The sequence below is a fragment of the Sciurus carolinensis genome, unplaced genomic scaffold (assembly GCF_902686445.1).
Source record: "Sciurus carolinensis unplaced genomic scaffold, mSciCar1.2, whole genome shotgun sequence".
Taxonomy (NCBI): domain Eukaryota; kingdom Metazoa; phylum Chordata; class Mammalia; order Rodentia; family Sciuridae; genus Sciurus; species Sciurus carolinensis.
The window spans coordinates 14,890-34,290 of record NW_025920684.1 but is presented as its reverse complement, the minus strand read 5'-3'; the positions used below and the strand labels follow the sequence as shown (position 1 = coordinate 34,290).

Below are 19,401 nucleotides of genomic sequence, written 5' to 3'. Positions count from 1 at the left end.
AGATGGGTGTTACCCATCCAGGAGTAAACCATCTATGAATAGGCTCATTGGTATGAAAAGGGTTAAAATTAAAATGTACTGTTTTATTTCGTCTTATCTTTAACCAAAGTTTATAATCAAAATCAGGAGAAGACACAGAATAATCTGTAATAGTAGTAGCAGAGCCTTGTGGCTTAAACTGTAATGCAGTATGATGAAAACCACATTCAAACCATTTTGGGAAATCTGTTTCTAAATTGAGTAGATTCCAAGAGCTGTCTTTACGACTGTTAAAGTCGTCACACGGTTTAAAAGGAGGCGGTAAAGCCACTGAAATATTTGTATCATTATAATTAGCATATCCAAGTGAGGTTATCTCTAGGGACCATATATCTCTTTCGTTGTCTTCTTCTCCTGGAGAATCAGTAATGTAAGTCCTATAACTTAAAGGGAGACATCCCAATGGCACATGTAGATTATCTGTACTAAAGCACATTGGTGTCTCTTCAGTAATTCCATGAAATGTAATTGTAAATGCTATTTTATGTGGTATTAAAGAATCTGAAATCCCTCCAAGTAGTTGAGGCTCATTAGTAAATACTTTAATATTAGATCTGCTCCAAGTAGTTGGATGCAGTAAGGGAGGATTTGGAAAATAGGTCCAGTAAGCTTTCCCTTCATTATCATAGGCAGTACCTGAGTTGAAATGAGAGCATTCAATGCAAAAAACAAAGCCTCTGGGGTTTTAGGTTTTCCAGAGCTGTTCACCATGTGTTCAGCAGCAGCAGTCAGGCGTTTCACTTGTCCCCAAGTCGGCAGGTCTGAGTTGTGAGTTGCAGATGATTGTGCAAGATGCAACTTTTTCATCTTAAATACTAGTCAGTTTTCATCCGTCTGATTGGGTTGGTAAGGGATCCAATACTTTTTGTTCTTCCTCCTTCAAATAGGGCTCATTGTAGTGATGTATCAATCTGTCTGGAATCCACAAAGGTGTTTCTGCATCCTGTGGAAATACACAAGCATAGCCTTGACTGGAGATTAGCAAGACATCAGGTCCTCTCCATTTACCAGATAATAAATCTTTCCATTTTACTAAACTTTGCTTTGACCTTTTACTTTCCCAATGTCTCATCATTGCAGTATTTCCCTCCTTGTCAGTATTTAGATGATTTAAAACAAATAAAGCATGTTGTAAAATATGATGTGGGGAAGAGTATTTAAGCTCTCCCTCCTTTAGCTTATTTATTTGTATTTTTAATCTTTGGTGGCTCCTTTCTACTATTGCTTGTCCTTGTGGGTTATAAGGAATTCCTGTAGAATGAGAAATATTAAACCTGGAACAGAAATCTTTAAATGGTTTTGATGTATAAGCAGGAGCATTATCAGTTTTTAATTTTTTAGGCATTCCTAAAACAGAAAAACAAAGGAATAAATGTTGAATCACATCCTTGTAGGCTTCCCCAGTTCTGGCTGAGGCCACAATAACATGAGAAAAGGTATCAACTGTAACATGAACATAAGACAATTTTCCAAATTCTGATATATGAGTTACATCCATTTGCCATAAGACATTAGGTAAAAGTCCTCGAGGATTAACTCCCATCTGTGGAGAAGGAATAAATTTAGGACAAACATGACAATTTTTAACAATAGTTCTAGCTTCTTCTCTAGAAATATGAAATTGTTTTTGTAAGGCAGATGAATTTTGATGATGATTTTTGTGTGATATAATAGCTTCTTCTATAGCTGTTAAAATAAAATTTTTAGTTAAGTGATCAGCATGGGTATTCCCCTGAGCAAGGGGACCAGGTAATCCAGAATGTCCCCGAATATGACCTATAAAGAAATGTGAAGTTCTGTTATGAATTAGATATTGAAGTTCTTGTAACCTATGTATAATTTTAGATGAAAAGGAGAGCATTGCTGTTTCTATGGTTGGAAACAGTTTAACAATGTATAGTGAGTCTGTGTACAAGTTAAAGGGTTGAGCAACAGTCTTGAAAGCATAGATGACTGCTTCTAATTCAGTTCTTTGTGCAGAAGTTTCTTGTGTCCATAGAACTGTGGGTTGAGAATTAATTATTGTAACTGCTTTTCCATTTGATGACCCATCTGTAAATATTAACATAGCATTGTTAATTGGAGTTGAGGAGCATCATTTAGGAAATATTATTTCTGTTTGAAGTAAAAAATGTAGTAAAGGATTATTGGGCAAGTGGAAAGAAATTTTTCCTGTAAAATTTAGAAATGCAATAGCCCATTGATCATCAATTTGTAATAATTGGTCAAATTGTTCTCTTGTGTAAGGAATAATTATTTCATGCATTTCACAAGCAAACAATTCTTTACTTCTAAATCTAGCCTTTAATACCAAAGAAGCTACCATAGTAGGATAAGACATTAATATTTTCTTTCCTGATACTGGTAAGTGTATCCATTCAAGTGGATCATTTTGCCATAAACAACCTGTTGGAGTATGTTTCATTTTTAGCACAATAAAAACCCAAGGCAAGTTATAATTAACTTGTTGCAAGTAATGTTTTTGAATTGCAGTTTCAACAACTTGTAAGGCTTGTTCTCCTTCTTTAGTTAATATTCTACTTGAGTTAGGATCTGAATCACCCTTTAGTATTTCAAACAAAGGTTTTAAATCATTAGTTGAGAGTTTTAAATAAGGTCTAATCCAATTTATATCTCCCAATAATTTTTGAAAATCATTTAACTATTAATAGTTTGTCTTTTCGAATTTGTAACTTTTGAGAGCTGACACAATCTGTTTTTATAGTTCTTCCTAGATAATTATAAGGAGGTTCCTGTTGAATTTTTTCAGGAGTCACTATCAGACCCCACCTCTGTAAATCTTTAATCAAATCCTGTAATATTATTTGTAACAAATGGCTTTGAGAATGTGCAATCAATATATCATCCATATAGTGAATCATATAGCAGTCTGGATACTTTTGTCTACAATTAATTAAAGCTTGATCTACAAATTTTTGACATAATGTAGGACTATTTTTCATTCCTTGAGGTAATACTTTCCATTGAAATCTTTGATAAGGCCTTTGTAAGTTAGGCGATGGTAAGCTAAAAGCAAAACGCCGTCTATCTAGTTTAGCTAAAGGGATAGTAAAGAAGCAATCTTGTAAATCAATGACTATAATATGATAGCCTTTAGGGACAGCCACAGGAGAAGGACATTCTCCACTAGCTGCAGAGTATAAGGGGAAGTAGGTCCTAAATCTTTTACAGCTGCTTTTAGTTCTTTTAACATTTTAAAAGAGAGAGAGGCTCCCAATGAGGCTCTCCTCCCTCATCTATAGCCCATACTACAGGGCAACAAATACTAACATCTCCCTGTTTTTGTGCCTCACTAACAGCACCTAGAAATCCTACCTTTTGGACTTTCCTTTTTATTTTATCTGGGGGTTTAGGAAGGGCCGGCACAACAGGAGCCACCAAAGGTGGATCCTCATTATGATATCTGAAAGCGGCTTCTTCCAAGTCCTCCTCATCAGACGGGGAGAGCTGATCAGGTAGACCTTTCTCCTTTTTGCCGTCTTCATCATCATCTGATTCACTTTCACTTTCACTCTGAGTTTCCTCTGTATATTTTTTAACCGAGGCTGTCAGCAAAGTCTCCTTTTCTGACATTTCATCTGGTGATCTTACCCTTTTACTTAGCTGCTCACTTTCATGTCTAGGGTCTAAACAGTCCCTAAAAAGATTCCACAATGCAAAAGCATCCATGGGGACTCTTTCATTGCCATATAATCTATGATGTGCATGCATAGCATCACCTACCTTTTTCCAGGTTTTAACATCTAAAGTACCTTGTTCAGGAAACCAAGGGGCACATTCTTGCACAAAATGAAAAAATCTTTTTAATTGAGCTGTTCTTACATGCGTTCCTCTTTTAGTTAATAAGTGCTTAGCAATATCAATAAATAATGCTCTTTCTTTGCTTTCACTACCTCCCATGGTAGCTGTTCTGTCTATCCCTGCCTATCCTTTCTCGGCCTTCTCTACCGAGGGGTCCACAGCATCCCAGGCGGGATCCTAGCTGTCTCAAAAAGGAAAGAAATTAATAATAAATGGGGAGTTTACCAGATGGTCCCATGTTGGGCGCCACTTGCCGGGGTCCAGCCCTAGCAGGAGTCCATGGGTTCCACACTGGTAAACGGGGCACGGGGAGACAGCGTCAGTGATGGATGGAGAATGAAAGACACAGACTCTAGTTCTGGTGCAATCAATCCCACTTTATTCTGGGGAAGGCTGGGTTTATATACATTTTTCTTCAGGCTATAATGACAATCTTGTGGTTAATATTAAAGAAGTTTTCAAAGCATAGGCAGAAATTGTTTTTAACAAGGAACAGAAAATTATGAGAAAACAGTAACCTTACAGATTATCCTTACCTATTCACAATTGTTTTAAGAATATCTAACTACCTCGGTGAACTAATACAATATTTACTTCCTTAATATCTAAACTCTATGTGACCTAAGACTATTCTTAATATTCTCGTGGTTAAAACAATAGACAAGTAATCTCATGTGACTATCTCTACTAGGTCCATCTGGTTAATATCTGAATTGCTGAGTTAAGGGGTACAGTAGGGCAGCGGTCCCAATTGTAATTGTGTACCAACGTTTATTATAGGGGTGACATATTCTTTGTAGGAAGGAAGGAATGTTATGAAACCTTATTCTTATACCTCACCACCACACATGAACAAAACCATCGTTAAAATTTAACCAGCCTGTTGGAGACAAAGGCAGATCTACAACTATTTTCTCCAGAGGCTTTCAGGGACTCATTGTATGGTTGCAAAATTATTTTTAATTTTGTTAGTGGTAAAGACCCATTGTTTTTCAGATTGTAGGTAATATTTTCTGGAATTTTTGTTGTATTCCCTTCATCCCCTTAAGCAATCCATTCAGACTGAAATGAGTAATATATTATCAGAGAAAACACCATGCTTTGGAGCAAAACATCCGGCAATTCCTTTTAGGATGAGCCTTTGCAATCATCCTCCAGAGGATCTTTGTCAAGCACTGGATGGAATTCCGGACGCCCCCGCAATGCATTATGATTGTAAATAGGGTAGAAAGGGAAATATTTATTGGAAAGCTAATAATTATAGGAATAAATAATTATAGAAAGCAAGCAAGGAAGTCATGGAAATACAAGGCAGAAAAGACTTCAAGGAAGAGGAAAGATGAGTGTACAATTTTCTGACAGAACATTGTCAATGTTCAGAAAACAGAAGTTTTTTGTGGCTAAAGGAAGCTGAACCTTCATGTGGTACACAAAATCAATATTTTGTAATCTATCATGGGCTTTTTGTTGTGCTTTTAATCTAAGTCATATAAATAACAATTGGGATAACTTTTATTAGAGGAATCAAATAATTTGTGTTTGGTTTGAGAAGATTTATACTATAAATTCTCTACTGTAAATAAAATCCTTGGGTTCTAGATACAAATGATAGAAGAATTCTGTTTATTGCAGTAATTTAGGTGGGAGATTGAGTGACTAGGTCAGAAAAATGAGAAGTGGTTAAACATGTTTTGAAGTCATACTTTGCTGATGATTATATACACATATCATGTCAAAGAAAGAAGATACTAAAAGAATCCTTTAAGGAGGATGTTGGCCCCTGTAATTGGTAGATAAGTGTTGCTATGAACTTCAGTGGCAGAGACTTGAGAGAAGCAGGTTTGGAGGCAAAATGATCAGAAAATCCAGTTTTAGTCAGTATATATTTCAAAAATTCAAATGGATATTCCATTTAGACATCAAATAATAGGTTCATGTAGGAAAAAAATAAATTTGGAAGCAATTTTTATATGAATTTAGTTTACGGTCACACAGACTGAAAGTGCACAAAAGGAAGGCCAGGCCACAAAGAGAAGAGGCCCAGTGACTTTGTTGGCCTGCATGAGCAGAGAGCACCAGATGGTGGAGTTTTTCTCAGAAGAATAAGAGTAGGGTGCATACAGAGACATCACGGGGCAATGTTCTTCATAGCATTAGACTATTATTCTCTTAACCCTGTTTATCTCTTTTGAAATACTGCATATATACTTTCAGAATCATCATTTACCTCAAATAAGGACCTAGAATAGAGATGACTTGTGATTTCTCTTAGTACATCTTCCCATTATGTTTGTGTCCAAATGACTCATCTCCATCAATCATTCATCCCATGGACTCTTCTTAATATCTACTGAAATATCATTTAGTGGTGTTTGTTCTTTCTATTGTCCCTGAAATGTAATTCAGAATTCACCTCTTTCCATAAAGAGTCTTAAATCTTTCATTTCCAGTACATTCATCTCTACCAAAAAAAAAATCCTAATTATCCCCAGTGGTTTTATAATGATAACTTGCTGATTCATCCTTATCTTCATGACTGGTCATCCCTTCAAAGTGACTTCACTTCCCTTCTTTATCTTCCCTTGACCACTGTTCCATTGTTTTCTCATTGTTGACTCTCATGGAATGATAAAACAGTCATGATTTTTTTGTGAAACATGCTTTCATTTTCAGATCCCTTCTACTGCTTCCACTTTAATGAAGATTCTTTTACCTCAGTTTCTATTTTTCATGTGTCAATCTTCATACTTGTGCTTGGTAGTCACTGGTGGTAACAGCTGAAAAAGCTGCAGACTACAGTGTGTTGCCATGTACCACGTTGTTTTATTCTTCTCCACATGTGCTTCCATTCTCAAATCCCTCAATACAAAGGACTGCCATCAGTAGCAGCATTTTCTGCACACAGTTCCTTACTGGCTAGATCACTGACTAAATCACAATGGTATAACTTAACTTCCCCAGAAATTATTTTAATCTATATTTAAATCATTTTGAATATTTCAAAAGATGCATAAATATCCTAGGAAATTGGGACTGAAAATATTTATTCTAAATCTTACTCGTAGATTTTATATTTGCATGTTTTTAGCTTATGCTTTGATTTCATCTAATTGTTCAACATTTCCTTATACACTATAAATATTATCAAAAATATTTCCTGAATATTTTCCAGGAAGCAGAGCATACCATACCCTAGAATACTTAGGGTACTGCTTATTAAAATGGCTTGAGTAATAAAGAGACTTAAAATATTATTTCTATTGCTTCTTTCACATAGGGTTACTTTGCATTTATTTAACTAAATATTGAATTAATAATGGAAGCATCCACATTACATATTCAAGGTGGTGTTTTGGGGAAACTAACTTTGTAAAATAGTCTGGATAATATGGCTGCATGACATGGTCAAATGACAGGAGACTTACTCTTTTTGGCAAATTAAATATTTCATCATGTTAGCAATATAAAAACTCTGAAGACTTCTGCTCACAGAAATCTAACATGGTTCAGTCCATGTTCTGAACCTGTTTAATTACTGAAATCCTTCTTCAAAAATTTTTACTCATTGGCTTTCTCAAAATAGTAAAACCGCCTTTACCAATGCTAGTTAAGGTTGTAAATAAATTAAGGTTTGCTTATGTGAATTTTGTTAATTCTAAAGTGTGATTCTATCATGTTAGCATGTACAATATACTCAACTTGGTTTAGTCATTAACAACTTTAAAACCTTCTCCCTTCCAGACAAAAATATTTTACAGAATATATGAAACATTAAATCAGCTAAGTGACTAAAATCCTCAAACCTGATTTTTAAATGTCCTGTTATATATTGTATTTTTAAGGATAACAGGACAAATGCTACTAATTGGCCCATTACTTTCACGAATATACATAAATGTATGTTGTATTATATTCATAATTACACAGTGGAATATTTAATTTTGAATTCATACATTAAAATTTCACTACTTTTTGCAAAAAGTGGTATGAATATACAAAAGATTCTTAATATTTCCATTACCAATCTCATCAGTAAATAAATTTTTAAAAATTATATTTATATTATATATGATATAAATCAGTTATATATACATATATACACACACACAAATACATATTTTTTGTGGGGATACTGGTGATTGAAACCAGGGGTTCTTAATCACTGAGCCATATCCCCAGAACTCCTTTAAATTTTGATATTGTGTCTTGCTACATTAATTAGGGTCTAACTAAGTTGCTGAGGCCAGCTTGAAACTTTTCATTCTCCTGCCTCAGCCTTCTGAGCCATTTGAATTATAGGTATGTGCCAGAGAAATAATATATTTTAAAAATTAAAATTTCAGCCTGCATGCATTAATATGATCCATTTAGACTTTTGAAAGTTTACAAATGAGTATGTGTAACTAGATTCTCACATAGTTTCAGATACAAGAGTAGATGTACACTCTCCTTCAGGAGTAAAAGCAAAAGAATGAGTATTAAGGAAAAGTGTGGATTATTTAATTGAGAAAAGAATAGAGGGACATTTTAGATACAGGAATTTGCAGGTGTAATTTCATTGGGGCAGGAAACAGAATTATGAGTTCAGGGAACTAAATTTAATTTCATGTTGTTGATATAAGTGATTGTCCTCATATCCACCATTTTGGAGCTTAAACTGACCATTCCAGATGGGAAATTATGGGGGTATCTGGGCAAAGTTAAGGACCTCGCTCTATTATAGGTTTTGGAGAACAATTAATGGATTTGCATGGAATTCCTATTGATCAATTTACATTTTGTGTGATTCAGGATGTAGGAAGGTAATTTGAGGTGAATACTACAATAGTTTAAATTAAGTCTGTGTGTACACTGATGAGAAGGAGAGGATAAACTATGAGTACATAAAGGTGAAGAGTCATAACTTGGTTGTTGCTTGGATTTAAATAATCATAAAAGAAAATTATGCAAAATTCTCAGAATTCCAATTTACTCGGGTTTTTGGTGAATTTTACCTAAATAGTAAGCCTTTTGGAAGCACAGGAGAGAACAGACCCAAGGGGAAAAGTCATCATCCAAGAAAACTGTCAATCATTAGTAGATAGTTCCACACTGGTGCTACTGCTTAATTGAAGTGAGTGCTAGAAAACCATAGAAAATCAATCCCAGTGATTCAAGTTGAATGGAATCTAGTGTAATCATTCACAAGGCAAAACATTAGCAAGTATAGGAAGAAGATCAAGAACACAAATGTATAAAAATAGCTTTCAAGATCAGTTAACTTAGGTAGGGATCAAGAAAAAGAGTAGAATATGACATAAGAGAGGAATCAATCTAGAAGTGATTTGATGTACATGACCTCATTTGTGGCTAAGTGAAAATGAATGATGACAAATAAAGCAGTTAATTCCTCCACATCTGCGGGGGCATCCAGAATTCCATCCAGTGCTTGACAAAGATTCCCTGGAGCATAATTGCAAAGGCTCATCCTAAAAGGAATTGCCAGATGTTTTGCTCCAGAGCATGGTGTTTTTTCTGCTGTGTTTTTCTGATAATATATTACTCATTTCAGTCTGAAGGGATTGCTTAAGGGAACGAGGGGAATACAACAAAAATTCCAGAAAATATTACCTACAATCTGAAAAACAATGGGTCTTTACCACTAACAAAATTAAAAATAATTTTACAACTGTGCAATGAGTCCCTGAAAGCCTCTGGAGAAAATAGTTATAGATCTGCCTTTGTCTCCAACAGGCTGGTTAAATTTTAACAATGGTTTTGTTTATGTGTGGTGGTGAGGTAAGAGAAAAAGGTTACAAAACATTCCTTCCTTCCTACAAAGAATATGTCACCCCTATAATAAATGTTGGTACACAATAACCATTGGGGCCACTGCCCTCCTGTAACCCTTAACTCAGTAATTTAGATATTAACCAGAGGGACCTAATAGAAACGGTCACATGAGATTACTTGTCTATCACTTTAACCGCGAGAATAAGAATAGTCTTAGGTCACATAAAGTTTAGATATTAAGGAAATAAACATTGTATTAGCTCATCGGCATAGTTAGATATTCTTAAAACAATTGTGATTAGGTAAGGATAATCTGTAAGGTTGCTGTTTTCTGCCTATGCTTTGGAAACTTTAATATTAACCACAAGACTGCCATTATAGCCTGAAAAAAAGTATATAAACCCAGCCTTCTTCAGAATAAAGTGGGATTGATTGCACCAGAACTAGAGTCTGTGTCTTTCATTCTCCATCCATCACCAACACTGGCTCCCAGTGCCCTGTTTACCTGTGTGAAACCCATGGACTCCTGCTAGGGCTGGACCCCAGCACACATCTCAGAAAAAAATAAATTAGGTCTCTGAGGCCTATTAGCATTGCTTAATGTTTCTGTTCATAAAAGAAAACTCTCCTCTATTTTATGCTGCAGTGTTATGAATAGAGTGAGATAAGTTTCTTTTTATAAAAGAAGTTAACAAATCATTCTAGAAAAATGCAAAGTTTTTGCCATGGCATAATTAAGGCATACATAAAAACAGCATATTAATTCTTAGCAATGAGTGGTGGATACTGTTTAAACTGTTGAAGTCTACCTCAGTGTTTGGAGCTACTACCTATCACTTCAAGGCTCTCAAAGTGACATCCATCACTGTGCTCTCTAAAATGACAGGTGGAGCACTTTAGTGTGGTAATAACTATATAATATCTCTTCAAACTTTAAGCCAGAGTTGAGCTATAACAATTTCTACCCTCTCTTGTCAGTCTTGAACTGTGCAAATCAGACCTAGATCATTCCAGAGAAGATTTATAATTTACACTGCCTTCAAAATTGTTGGATGGAAAGAAACCAAATCTTTCTCTCTCTCTCTCTCTCTCTCTCTCTCTCTCTCTCTCTCTCTCTCTCTCTCTCTCATATAGCAGTGATTTGTACATGGCAACTTCTGTTTTCCTTTTATGTGTTATATTTTTATTTTCTTGTGTTGAAACTGAAGGGATGATTGGTTGGCAAGGATGCAGTCATTTCTCCCCTGATTCTGCTCCCCACCATTTTACAACCTAGATTGTTACTGACTGTAAACAATAATTGAGATAAGTCACTACCTTTCTAGATTGGTAGCGTGAGAACTTCCACTACTTAAGAATAGCTTCCCCACAATTTGCACCCTCTCCTTCTCCCCCTCCCCTTTCTTCTTCCTCTCCCCCTATCCATGACACTCTGCTATTCTGCTTCATACATCTCTAATGTGAGTTCCTGTATCCAGAGTGGTTTTCTGGATGCTTTCAGAAACTATTGTTTTCTATGGTACTTAGTTTTCTTTTATATATATTTTATTATTATTTAATGAAATTTGATACAGAAACATCCAAACATCCACAAGTTAGATATATATATTTCTCCAAATTATCAAAGTAATTATATGTAATTTTATTACATTGTTGTCAATTACATTAATATAACTACTAGTTTATGATTGTGTTCTGTTTCTTGTGGATGACTAATGAATAATATAGCATACACAATGATTGTCCTCAGAATAAATGCTGATTATTAAGCACAGTATATAAATTAAGTCATAAAGCTATTTCCAAAATTCTGTACCAACATGCAAAATTATGATGACAGATTTTAAAACCATGTCTAAGGTAAATAACCTGCTGTTTTCCAAACTTATTTCACTGTAACTCATTTGTAATTTCTATCCCATGCAAAAGCAACATACAAATACTTACATGGAAGAATTTAGTAATGGTCCTGATTGAAGAGATAAACTGCTTTGAACATCAAGAAACCATCAAAGTCAAGTGAACAAATCAGTTGCTTCAAATATCAAAGGGATATGCTTCTTTACCTTAACAAAAAATGAATAAACATTTTGTTTGCAAAAACTTATTTCTGAATATTTCTCCTATAGTAAAAAATTCTGTTGTCATCAGACAAAAGGAGGTAGCAAGTTATTCCCATAGTAGATATTGCTGATGATTTTCTCACCAGAATTGACTTTCCCTTAACCCATTCTAATGTACTTCAACTTTAATGTGAGGTCCTTAAAGGTCCAGAAATTTTTATCATAGACTGGAATTTGTGTAGTCACTTAGATCCCATTGAAAATTTCAGTGTTGAGCATGATGTCTAATTGAAAAGATTGAATCTCAGAATCTTTGTAGTGAATGCAAAAAGAAAAGCAGAGAAAACACTATACATTTCTGAACACAATGACGTGCATTAACCAAAACTAAACTTATCCAATATTTGGATGATGTGTTCTAACTCAGAAATCAGTAATTTTATGTTTTAGTTAGTAGAAGTAGGATATTATCCTTCTTATAGGCAAGGCCATCTTGGATCCATCCAGGACCAGTCTGGCTGTTTTGTGGTTCCTCTGACCTAATGGTGCAAGTAATAGAGATCAGAGACTCCAAGAGATGTGGTCACATTAGAAACAGAGAGAAAGTGGTTAGAGCTAGCAACAAGTGGCACCCACCTATAATTTAAGCCATTGAAGAAGCAGAGGCAAGGGCATCATAAGTTCAAAGTCAGTCTCCATAACTTAGTGAGGCTGTAATTAAATTAGCTCTCTTATTTATGCTGGCTCAAAATAGAATATAAAAAGCACTGGGGATGTGGTTCAGTGGATAAGTACAACTGGTAAAATCCCCAGGACTAGGAATAAATAGATAAATGATAGATAGATAGATAGATAGATAGATAGATAGATAGATAGATAGATAAAGTGGCTTGAATCCAGAGGGAGGGAGGTAATTAATACTGGAAAGTTTTCAATACAGGCAGAAGGAGGCTTATTTCAAAAACTGGGAAGCTGTGTGCTTAGCTATTCCTCAGAATGGAAAAAATAAGAAAGCATTAATTTCAACTTCAAACACATATAAATAAATTTATCTAGTGTTATCACTGATATTATAGGTGCTAGTAATGTATAACTCAGTGAAATAAAGACTATTTATAGATGGTTAAAGCAATAAGTTGCTCACACAAAAATACATATACACAATAACCTTTTATTATGTTATAAATTTTTAGGAGAAAATTAATGGTTTACTTCCAAATTTGACTTCAACAATAAACTACATTATATTTGTACTTTATGTAAATTCATGACTCTGATTTTAGAATATCCCCTACTTCATAATGTCATAAATAATAACAATTGAAAATATATATATATATGAAATACATATAATCTGTACCTGAATATTTCATTTGCAATTTTTATATGTAAAATTAAAGACAAAGTTGTTATTTCAGTTGTTTAAATAAATCTATTTAAAGTATCCACCAGTATTAGAAATAATTGTTCCATAAATTAGTTTCAGTATGAAAATAATTATCTCATATTTATTTTTTTCTTTAATTCTCAGTAGTTGAAAAAACTTGTACATTTTATGTTCATATAGGATCATAATTCCCAATATTACATTAATTAATTATAAGCCAAAATCAAAGCAGTGCATTTTTTTCTTTCTGTAGTGCTGAAGTTCAAACCCAAGATCTCATGTATACTAGGTAAGCACTCTACAACTGAGCTACATTGCCAGACCCAAAGCAAGTTATTGGAAATTCACATAATGTTTTTCATAATGTAGAAATATCTGGAAACTCATTTCTAGTTAGACAAATATTTAAAGAAGATTATTTAATTTCAGGGGGAGGGGACAGTTAACCAGCAATTGAACCCAAAGACATTTAACTACTGAGGTGCATCCCAGCCCTTTTGTTTTTTATTTTGAGACAGGTCTTGCTAAGTGCTTGGGCTTTGCTAAGTTGCTGATGATGGTCTTGAACTTGCCATCCTCCTGCCTCACTCTCACAAGGCTGGGATTGTAGGCAGGCATTACTGCTCCCAGTTTATTTATTTTTAAAATTTATTTACTTTTATTTTTTCTTCTTAGATATACATGACAGTAGAGTATATTTTGACACATTATACATATGTGGAATATAACTTATTCAAATCCCATGGTTGCACAGGATGTGGAATTTCATTGTTGGTGCATTCATGTATAAACATAAGAAATTTCTGTGTGATTTATTCTAATGTGTTCCCTTTTCCAGCTTCTTCAGTTTTAGCCACATGAAATATTTGTGTCATATGATAAGATAATGTATCTAGTTATACCCCTTCACCTATGATTTTTCTATTTGTACTTTCTAAGATTGTATAAATGTAGTTATTTAAATTTAATTCAAGTGGAAATCAAAAATGCAATTCCTCAGTTGCACTATCCCATAACTTCAGTGCTGAGTAGATCAATTTGGTCAATGAACACTGTATTCCCACATATATAGAATGTTTCTTCCATCAATAAACATATAATGGAGGGTTCTTGTTCACTTATTTGTGCTTGAAATAAATATGAGTAGCATTATTTTAAATTATCATCCATTGTTTTCATTCATTCTAAAACAAAAATGATGCTTAAGGTCCTAATACTTGCTTGAACCTGGAATTAACAAACAAACCCCTTCCCTCAGGCAGCTTATGTTTACTGGATAAGAAAGAAACTAGAGAACACACACAAAATGATTTACAGTAAAGTGCATTGAAAAACTAAATTTGAAAGGTGTATTAGGCCAGGCTGAGTAATCTGAAAAAATATCTTGGATAGGGGACTGAATAAAGGAAGGGAGTACTATCAATACCAATACCAATACTGTCAATGCTTTGAGAGCATTCCATATGGATGGAATAGTACAAATATACTTATAAAAAACACTCCTTAGCTGTGTGCAGTGGCACATGAATGCAATACCAGCAGCTTGGGAGGCTGAGTCATGACCATTATAGATTCAAGACCCTAAGCAAATTAGAGAGACTTTGTCTCAAAATTTTAAAAATGTGGATGGCTGGAATGTGCCTATGTGTTTATGGATATGCTTCCTTGGATTTAATCCCTGTTACCAGAAAAATAAATATATAAATAAAACCCACAGATACTGCTTAGTGTGTGTCATGGAATAACCTCAGGGTAACTAAAAGCAAAGAGCAGTAACAGCAGTCAGAGTATGTCTATGTCTTGCCTTTACCTCTTCATCAGGATGTTGAAGTACATATTAAATTATGACAGAAAGCAATGGAGAGATTCAGGGATGAGGTGCTTGGCATAATAAAATTTAATATTAAAGAGCATTGATTTCAGCATAGTGAATAGAACAGGGTGGGTATAGGCAGTAATGGAAACAGGGATGACAACTGCCAGGGCAGGAGTTTAGATGAGAGGTGGTGGTGACTTGGGTATGTATGGTAGCAGTGGGAGACAAAGTTTGGATTTACTGTGAAGAATAAATTTTTCCTGCATTATGTCTCTGCATCTTCTACAATCATTGAACATGAAGCCAGTGTTCAAAAGCTCACATTATGCTGCAATTATTATTTCTGTTGAGCTGTGAAGTCCTCTATCCTGATTAACAAATCATACAAAACCCATACTAATTCTCATAGATGTTGAATTATTTGAAAATAATTCCAAAGCCTATCATCACATTTTAACAATAATTAACAGGTTTGGAAAAAAAGAATAGTCTTCATGTTATTTCTCATGAAATTATTTCTCTAGTCCTCACATGCTTTATTTGATGACCATTTTCCTTTGTCCATTTTCAAATGAGTGCTCCTCGATGTTCTTGCTCCACAAATACAATGTTACCTTGGATGCATCAATAGATGTTGTATATTTTGCTGTTTAGCATTCATCTAATTTTCTTTTCTCATATCACACCACATGTTGTTTGGTAAAAATGAATTGAATGAGAAAAGATACAATAAGAACTAAAGGAAAAATACTAAGAGATATTTCATTAATAGGGCACTAAATTAAAGAAGCAGTGCGATCCAAGATGGTAGACTAGAGGGTGACTGCATCTCCTGTCACTCCAGAACCCAGGATTCAAGGAGGGAAACATTGAGAGATTTGGACAAACATAGAGCCACAGGGTGAGTCTCCCTCACTGGGTGAAGCTCGACCTGGGCAGCAGACCCAGACAGGGGCACCATCTCAGAGCAGGGCAGGGCAGCTGGAGTCTTCCCCAGGCAGCCCTGCTCCCTCCAGCAGCAGACAATTTCCACAACCAGCTTCTCGGAGCAGGCCGTCCAGTGAGAGCCTTTCTGCACAGAGACAGCTCCAAGTCCCGGAGCCAGCAGTGAGCTCCAGCCCACAGGCAGCCTCCAGGACCAGGGAAGGGCAGCCAAGGATTTCCCCGAACAGCCCTGCACCCTCTGGCAGTGGGCTTCTTCCATGGCCAGCTTTTCAGACCAAGCCACACAGTGACAGCCTTTCTGCACAGAGTGAGCTCCAAGTCCCAGAGTCAGTGGTGAGCTCCAGCCCACAGGAGCTTCTGAGAACAGGGCAGGACAGCCAGAGACTTCTCTAAGCAGCCGTGTTCTCTCTGGCAGCAGGCTCTTTGCACAGCCAGCTTCTCGGAGCAGACAGCCCAGTAAAAGCCTTTCTGCACAGAGCCAGCTCCAAAACCTGGAACCAGTAGTGGGCAAGGGGCAACTTTCTTCAGAAGCACTACATTATCAAGTTTCCCCAAGACTTCAGGCTACTGAAGGCTGGGAAGTGATATACTGGAAATCTACAGGGACACTATAAGTCAATAGAGGAAATCTACAATATCTCAGAGTCCCACTGATATCTGACCAATGTGAGAAAACAATGGTAGAAAATGTCCCAAACAAACCTAGATACTATATCAATAAAACCCAATGACAGCAGAGCAGAAGAAATGTCAGAAAGGGAGTTCAGAATGTACATAATTAAAACAATCAGGGTAGAAAACGAGGAGATGAAAGAGCAAATGCAGGCATTGAAGGAGGAGATGAAAGAGCAAATGCAGGCATTAAATGATTGCACCAATCAACAGTTAAAAGAGCAAATATGGGAAGCAAGAGATCATTTCAATAAAGAATTAGAGATACTGAAAAAAAAACTGAAATCCTTGAAATGAAGGAAACAATAAACCAAGTTAAAAACTCCATAGAAAGTATAACCAATAGGATAGAACACCCGGAAGACAGAACCTCAGACATTGAAGACAAAATATTTAATCTTGAAACCAAAGTTGACCAAACAGAGAAGATGGTACAAAATCATGAACAGAATCTACAAGAATTATGAGATATCATGAAAAGGCCAAATTTAAGAATTATTGGGATTTAGGAAGGCTTAGAGAAACAAACCAAAAGAATGAACAATCTATTCAATGAAATAGTGTCAGAAAATTTCCCAAATCTGAAGAATGAAATGGAAAACCAGGTACAAGAGGCTTATAGGATTCCAAATACACAAAACTACAACACACCCACACCAAGGCACATTATTATAAAAATACCTAACATACAAAATAAAGACAGAATTTTAAAGGCTGCAAGAGAAAAGAATCAAATTACATTCAGGGGGAAACCAATAAGAATATCAGCAAATTTTTCAATCCAGACCCTAAAAGCTAGAAGGGCCTGGAACAACATTTACCAAGCCCTGAAAGGAAATGGATACCAACCAAGAATCTTACACCCAGCACAACTTACTATCAGATTTCATGACAAAATAAGATCCTTCCATGATAAACAAAAGCTAAAGGAATTTACAAAAGGAAAGCCAGCATTACAGAACATACTCAGCAAAATATTCCATGAGGAAGAGATGAAAAACAACAATGCAAATCAGCAATGGGAAAAACAAGCCTAAAGGAATACCCAAATAAAGGAGAAACCAAATCATGACAAAAACCAAAAATCAGTCAAATGACTAGGAATACAATCATATCACAGTAATAACCTTGAATGTTAATGGCCTGAACTCATCATCAAAAGACATAGACTGGCAGATTGGATTAAAGAGAAAAATCCAACAAAGAGCTACCTGCAAGAGACTCATCTCATAGAAAGAGATACCCATAAACTAAAGGTGAAAGGATGGGAAAAAACATACCATGCACATGGATACAACAAAAAAGTTGATGTATCCATCCTCATTTTAGATAATGTGGACTTCAAGCCAAAACTAGTTAGAAGGGATAAAGAAGGACATTACATACTTCTTAAGGGAAGCATAAATCAGCAAGACATAACAATCTATGTTATAAATATCTATGCCCCAAACATTTGCTCATCCATGTACGTCAAACAAATCCTTCTCAATTCCAGAAATCAAATAGACGACAACACAATAACACTAGGTGATTTTAACACAACTCTCTCACCACTGGATAGATCTTCCAAACAAAAATTGAATAAAGAAACCATAGATCACAATAACACAATCAACCATTTAGACTTAACAGACATATATAGAATATACCATCCAACAAAGAATGAATACACTTTCTTCTCAGCAGCACATGGATCCTTCTCTAAAATAGACCATATTTTATGCCACAAAGCTACTATTAGCAAATACAAGATGATAGAGATAATACCTTGTATTCTATCAGATCATAATGGATTAAAATTAGAAATAAATGACAGAATTAAAAACAGAAACTTCTCCAATACCTGGGGAATAAATAATACACTATTACATGATGAATGGATAACAGAAGACATCAGGAGAGAAATAAAAAATTCTTAGAAGTAAATGAGAACAAAGACACATCATATCAAAATCTCTGGGACACTATGAAAGCAATACTTAGAGGAAGATTTATTTCATGGGACGCATTCAACAAAAGAAGTAGAAATCAACAAATAAATGACTTAACACTACAGCTCAAAGCCCTAGAAAAAGAACAGCAGACCAACACCATAAGTAGTAGAAGACAGGAAATAGTTAAAATCAGAGCTGAAATAAATGAAATTGAAACAAAAGAAACAATTGGAAAAATTAACAAAATAAATAGTTGGTTCATTGAAAAAATAAACAAAATTGATAAACCCTTAGCCACACTAACATAGAGAAAGAGGGAGAGAACTCAAATTACTACAATTCAGAATGATCAAGGAAATATCAAAAAGCACATGAGTGAAATTCAAAACAATTAGAAGCTATTTTCAAAATCTATACTCCAACAAAACAGAAAACCTCGAAGACATCAACAGGCTTCTAGAGACATATGAATTACCTAAACAGAATAAGGACATATACAATTTAAATAGATCAATTTCAAACAATGAAGTAGAAGAGGTCATCAAAAGCCTAGCAACAAAGAAAAGTCCGGGACCAGGTGGTTTCTCAGCAGATTTCTACAAAACCTTTAAAGAAGAGCTCATTCCAATACTCCTCAAAGTATTCCTTGAAACAGAAGAGGAGAGAACCTCCCAAAATCATTCTATGAAGCCAATATCACCCTGATACCTAAATCAGACAGAGACACATCAAGGAAAAAATTTCAGACCAATACCCTTAATGAACATCGATGCAAAAATTCTCAACAAAATTTTCAAAAATCGCATACAAAAATATAATAAAATGATAGTGCACCACAATCAAGTGGGTTTTATCCCAGGGATGCAAGGTTGGTTCAACATCAGGAAATCAATAAATGTCATTCACCATATCAACAGACTTAAAGTTAAGAATCACATGATTATTTTGATA

The 19,401-nt window shown here is 35.1% G+C and overlaps 1 long non-coding RNA gene across 1 annotated transcript in view; it reads right to left on the bottom strand.

The window, feature by feature from the left end:
- Positions 1 to 934: 934 nt before the first annotated feature.
- LOC124975881 (uncharacterized) overlaps positions 935 to 19,401 on the bottom strand; it is a 29,096-nt gene continuing 10,629 nt past the window's right edge. Inside the window, exons 2-3 of the long non-coding RNA XR_007106927.1 lie at positions 11,581 to 11,699; positions 935 to 982 (exon numbers count right to left, since the gene is read on the bottom strand). This is a non-coding gene — a long non-coding RNA (uncharacterized LOC124975881). The remainder of the gene's footprint in view (positions 983 to 11,580; positions 11,700 to 19,401) is intronic.